Here is a 5573-nt window from a genome sequence, read left to right as displayed (position 1 = left end):
AGTGGGATTGCTGGGTCGTATGGCAGTTCTATTTCCAGTTTTTTAAGGAATCTCCACACTGTTCTCCATAGTGGCTGTACTAGTTTGCATTCCCACCAACAGTGTAAGAGGTTCCCTTTTCTCCACACCCTTTCCAGCATTTATTGCTTGTAGACTTTTGGATCACAGCCATTCTGACTGTATGCCCAACTTTTAAATCATTTTTGATAGCTTCTCTCCAACAACTATACCCAAACAGTAACTACCTTCTTACTGATTTCTAACTACAAACTCATTATCTCTCTCATGCTCTCCATCCGTCCTCCATCTACTCCCCTCTCTACCCCTGGGTGGCTGCAAAAAGCCTTTGCACTATCAGGCCACACCCCATTCTCCCCCTCCCCAGCGTGTGTGGACAGGCTGTGCTCACACAAAGTGCCTGGCTCAGGGGACTGCCTCTGACCTGACCTGGTGGGACAAGCAGTACATCTTTTCTAATTGGTCCACCCAGAAGGGAGTCTTTTCCTGGTTTGCACAGATACCATATATGCCAATAGGGTCTACCCCTCCAAACACAGCAGTGAGGATGATCATTTTTAAAACCCAAATCTAATCATCTTATCTCTTATTTAAAAGTTTTCAGTGAGTTCCCTCTACCTTTTCATTAAAGTGCAAAGTCCAAAAGATGGCCCAAGAGGCCTCATCCCAAGCTACATTCCTTCTTTGGTCTCAACCATTTCAGCCTGAACACTAAACCCTAATTCACCTCACTTCTACTCATTTTTAAGGCCTCATTTTAAGTACTTCTTTTCAGAAACACCTATCCTGAGAAATCCCTTCCCCTAATCTGGGTTAGGTCTCCAGGTTAAATGGTCTCCAGACACTTGTGCTTCTCTGAAGTACCACTTATGACTGTAATTGCCTATATGACTATGTGCTTGTCTGTCCCCCTGTCCTTGAGACACTAGACTAAATGGTTCGTAAAGGTAGAGCACTTCTATCCCATTCACAGCTGTAGGCCAGAGCTGACAATGCCTAGAATCGAATAGGTGCTCAGTAAATAGTGGTTCAATGAGTAAACAGGTCATTCAAGTTCACAGGACCCTCCCAAACAATCTGGCTCCCTCTTTAGCAAAAGAAAAATTCATCATGGGAGGACGTTCTTAGTAAATTTACTGCACTGATTATCAAATAACACATAGACTCCTGATTGGAAATATTAGTACAATCAATGAATCAGAAATTCTGGGTGCTTAATGGTAGCAGGAGCAGTTCTCTGGATTTGTATTTGTGATTATAATCCTCTTTTAAGCTACCAGGACCAGTTTCCTGTGTGCAATCACACAGGACCCTATGCTCTGCTTAATGCTCAGTTATCTGTTGCCATCTTAAAATTCATAATGTTTAAAGAAGGGGCCCCACAAACCCTGTAGCCAGCCTAGAGCCTTATAAATTAGTCTGATTTCTGCAAGGGGCCAATGAATAGCCAGTCCCTAGCTAAGAATGCATCTTTTATAACCAAGGCAATGTTTTCAACCTCCATAAGGTCTATATTATACTTGCAGGATTATACATGAGGATTATACTTGCAGGACATTTTTTTCTTCTGGTAAGCAAAATCATATATTACTTATAATTCTCTTCCATAAAATTAGTATTTCTCAGACTATAGAAACACACCGTTTTCCTAGTTATTGATGTTAGGCAAAAAAATTTTAATTTCTTTTAAAACTAAATTCTACTTTAAGCATAATTTACACCAGGTCTCATTGTTAAATTTTTGCTTAGAATTTTGTTTGACGTTCTTATATGAGAGACTGTGTTGATTTTCTCAAATCAACAACCATCATTCATTGATACCCCATCACCTTAAAAGACAACTGAAAGACATCAAGCAATTAAAATGAGAAAAATGAAAACTGCTGTAGGATTCCTTTTTAGCTTCCACATTTTAAACTTTAGAAATTTGACACAAAAAAAAAAGAAAGAAAGAAATTTGACAGCCACATCAAACACTTAAAATTTCTTTGGAAGCAAAGTCTTGCAAGATATACATGGCCATTCAGAAAGAACCCTGATTCAGTCATCTTTATTATAAAAATACTTAAAGTGTTAGATAGCTTCTCTAGTCATTAGAAGTTTAAAGTTAATTATGTTCAGTATACACTTTAGTTCATAAATGTCTAAAGCATTTTAAATATTCGCTCATTTTTTTTGTCAACTAGGTAACTATGCTCCCCAGGGGATATCTAACAACGTCTGGAGACATTTTTGGTTGTTATAACTAGACGGAGGCAGTTAAAACTGGGACCAGTAGCATCCAGTGGGTTGAGCCAGGAACACTGCTGCTACACAGCTTACAATGCACAGGACAATCCCAACAGGAAATCATCTGGCCCAAAATGTCAGAAGTGCCAATAGTGAAGGAACTCTGGTCTAAGCATACATGCATTTGCCACATATAGGCAACAAGGACATGTGACAACCTCAAGCCATGTCTCCTGTGTCAAAGCCAGTGTGTTTAAAAATACAGACAGACCCAGGAGAAACACCAGACTTATAAGAACAGTCATTTGGGAACTCCCTTTTTAAGACAGGGAGTAAGGTAGCTGACAGCCTGAACTAGAACTATAAACAAACAGTAACACAATTCCTTGGTTGGCCCATAAAAAGACTACTTTTGTCAGTGCAGGTGACCTAATCTACATGTCACAGAAAACAGAAATTGAGACTGAGATCACTTTCAATAGGATTAATTTGTTTCCTGCCACCTCATTTCAGAAAAATGTACAACATATATATTATAGGTCAGAATTTTTCATTCACTTGAGAATGTGATCACCAGGTATAGCAGTTTATAAGAGATTTGAAAACACGATGAATAAACCAAATTTGATTTGATTTCTTGTGTTTTAAGAAAGGAAAAAAGCCAACATTTAAAATCACTTTTTACATTTTTTTTTTTAAAATAAAGTTTGTTCAATTATTGGGTAGGGAAGCTCTGGTCACACTGGGCTAGAATTCCTGTACGATTAGAGGGAGAGAATGGCCGATACCTGCCCAGGTGTTGGCAGGTCACCTGGAACCAATTTCAGTCCATTTAGTTCTCCCCATGAATTACCTATTTAGTTCCTGTAGATCTGTAGTGTGTTTTTTTGTTTTTTGTTTTTTTTTCTGGCCAAACCAAACAACATGTGGAGATCTTTGTTTCCATATCAGGGATTGAACCAGTGGCCCCTGCAATGGAAGCTCACAGAGTCGTAACCACTGGGCCACCAGGGAAGTCCCTAAATTTCATTTTGTACATAGTTGATCCTGCTTGTGCTCAGTCACTAACTCACCTCTGATTCGACAATTTGGACAGTAGCCCACCAGGAGATAGTTCATAATTCTCAAGAGAAACAGTTCTTTAGTGTTAAGCAACAAAATTGCAAATGGAAAAGAGCTAGAGAACTTTTCTGGTGGTCCAGTGGTTAGGAATCCACCTGCCAACGCAGGGGACACGGGTCGGCCTCCTGGTCCAGGAAGATCCCACATGCCTCAGAGCAACTGAGCCTGTGCGCCACAACTACTGAGCCCACGTGCCGCAACCACTGAAGCCACGCTCTCAGCAAGAGAAGCCACCAAAATGAGAAGCCCCTGCTGGTGCCAACTAGAGGAAGTCCCTGCAGCAACAAAGACCCACATGACCAAACAGTAATAAAGAAGAAGTAACTAGTGACTGGAAGCTGTCCTATAATTGAAATCCAGTACATGTTTAGGGTCAAGGCTGAGAAGTTCCTTTCCAACATCAGGCTGAAGGAAAGGCAGAGGCGCTGACTGGAACCTTCCAACCCTCACCATGAGATAGAAGGGGGAAAAAATCAACCTCTTTTATCTACCAATAAAACTCTGTAAAAGTAAATTCACTGTGTGTTGCTGCTGCTGCTAAGTTGCTTTAGTCGTGTCCAACTCTGTGTGACCCCATAGATGGCAGCCCACCAGGCTCCCCTGTCCCTGGGATTCTCCAGGCAAAAACACTGGAGTGGGTTGCCATTTCCTTCTTTCTAAACATGGAACGGTGTTTGAGAACTCCAAAGTTTCCCTGAAGGACCATCTTGAAGGTCTGCTAAAAATCCGTGAAGGCTTAATGATTAAGCCACAGCAGAAAGCCATTTTCCTTAATCCGGGGCAGTGGGGTTGGAACTGCCTGGGTTCCTAGCAGGTAATTTACGCTGATCTTTAAAAACCATTCAGCCCTCTTCCTCCCTTCTGTAAAACAAATCCGCCCTTCAGAACAGCTCTAAAAGGGGGGCAGGATGCCCAGAGAAGCTTACAAGTAAGTGTCCGGCCAGATGCTCACCTAGCCCTCACCAAATGCAGACCACAAAAACCTGTGGCCTTGTTCTCATCTCCAGGCACCAGGCTTTCTCTGAACACTGTATATCCCCTCAATTTGCCTCCTGTCCTACTACTTGTAAAATGAAGACTCTCTTCCCCCTAGAACGAAATAACAAAGCCAACGAGTGTGCAGGATGCCAGGTGACTATAAGACTCACCTCCAACCGGGCAGCCCGCAAGGTCCAGCCTCGATGCACGGGCGACCTATCATCCACCGAGAAAGATGAGAAGTGGGTAGCAGGCTGGGGTGCCTGTGTTTTGCTCGGTATCCAGAAACAGAGCTGCAAGGCAAGGAGGGAAAGAGCTGTGAGGGAGAGCTTCTTCCACCTCAAAAAGCTAATCAACAAAAATTGGAAACATTTGAATCAGAAATTGGGCGCTAGCAACACAAAACCAAAAAGAAACCTAGGAAGGGAATATAATGCGTTCAAGAACAATCACCTGTTTCACCACAGAGCCAGCAGCAGCAGCACGCGTTTTCTAGACGTGGCGTGAAGCATGCAGAGCAAACAGGAAGGTGAGGAAACGCGTGAGGGCTTTGGAGCCCCTAGAGTAGCGTCTCTTTTCCAGTGGTTAGCCCCTAGGATGAGTCATTTAACATCCCGGCGCAGGCTTCTATCTTTATCAGTAAAATGGGGGTAATAAATACCTCTCCGCAGGGCCACGATTAGGCTTATTCGAAGTTAAAGCCTCTGGACCCCAAAGCACAACAGTAACTGTTCGCGCCCGGCCTCTCCACGCCCGCAGCCGCCAACTCCCGATTCCTAAACTACTACTCGCTACGTGAACCAGGGGGAAAGACAGCAGAAACAAGTGGCTTCCAGGTGATACTGGGCACCAAAGTCCTAGCCCCAGGCTCCCCGAACCGGACGGAAGAGTTGGGTCGAGGCAGGGCGCTCTGCACCACCCCCGGTTCCGGACGCACAAGCTGGAAGCGGATTCCCACCGCGCATCCTCTTTCTCCTGCCCCGGCTCCGCGTCCTCTTTCCCGGAGGAGCTGAGCCCACTCGCTGCAGCCGGGCCCTGGTTAAGTGGCGGCTTCCTCTTTCCCGCCTATCCTTCCCATTTCCTCCCCTCCAGCCAGGCAGCCAAGCAGGAGACCTGGTGGGGCGTTGGTTACCTGCAGCGAGCGCCTGGCCCGGAAGACGCTGGAGGGTGCTGGGCAGCACGGGGACGCTCTCGCCCGGCGCTGCTCCGCGCTAGGCTGACTGAGC

At 44.5% G+C, this 5573-nt stretch overlaps 1 protein-coding gene across 3 annotated transcripts in view; it reads right to left on the bottom strand.

The window, feature by feature from the left end:
- The window catches only part of GCNT1 (glucosaminyl (N-acetyl) transferase 1, core 2), a 46049-nt gene extending 40480 nt beyond the window's left edge, over positions 1-5569 (bottom strand). For 2 of the 3 annotated variants that reach the window (XM_010844903.1, XM_010844902.1), the window contains exons 1-2: positions 5480-5568; positions 4518-4640 (exon numbers count right to left, since the gene is read on the bottom strand). The gene's annotated coding sequence lies outside the window, so the exon portion shown is untranslated. Of the gene's footprint in view, positions 1-4517; positions 4641-5479 lie in introns of all 3 variants that reach the window. The other variant, XM_010844904.1, reaches the window with a different exon arrangement.
- Positions 5570-5573: the final 4 nt, after the last annotated feature.

This window comes from Bison bison, unplaced genomic scaffold (genome assembly GCF_000754665.1).
Source record: "Bison bison bison isolate TAMUID 2011002044 unplaced genomic scaffold, Bison_UMD1.0 scf7180017864212, whole genome shotgun sequence".
Classification (NCBI taxonomy): domain Eukaryota; kingdom Metazoa; phylum Chordata; class Mammalia; order Artiodactyla; family Bovidae; genus Bison; species Bison bison.
The sequence above is the reverse complement of the archived record's forward strand: the minus strand, read 5'-3'. Positions and strand labels throughout refer to the sequence as shown.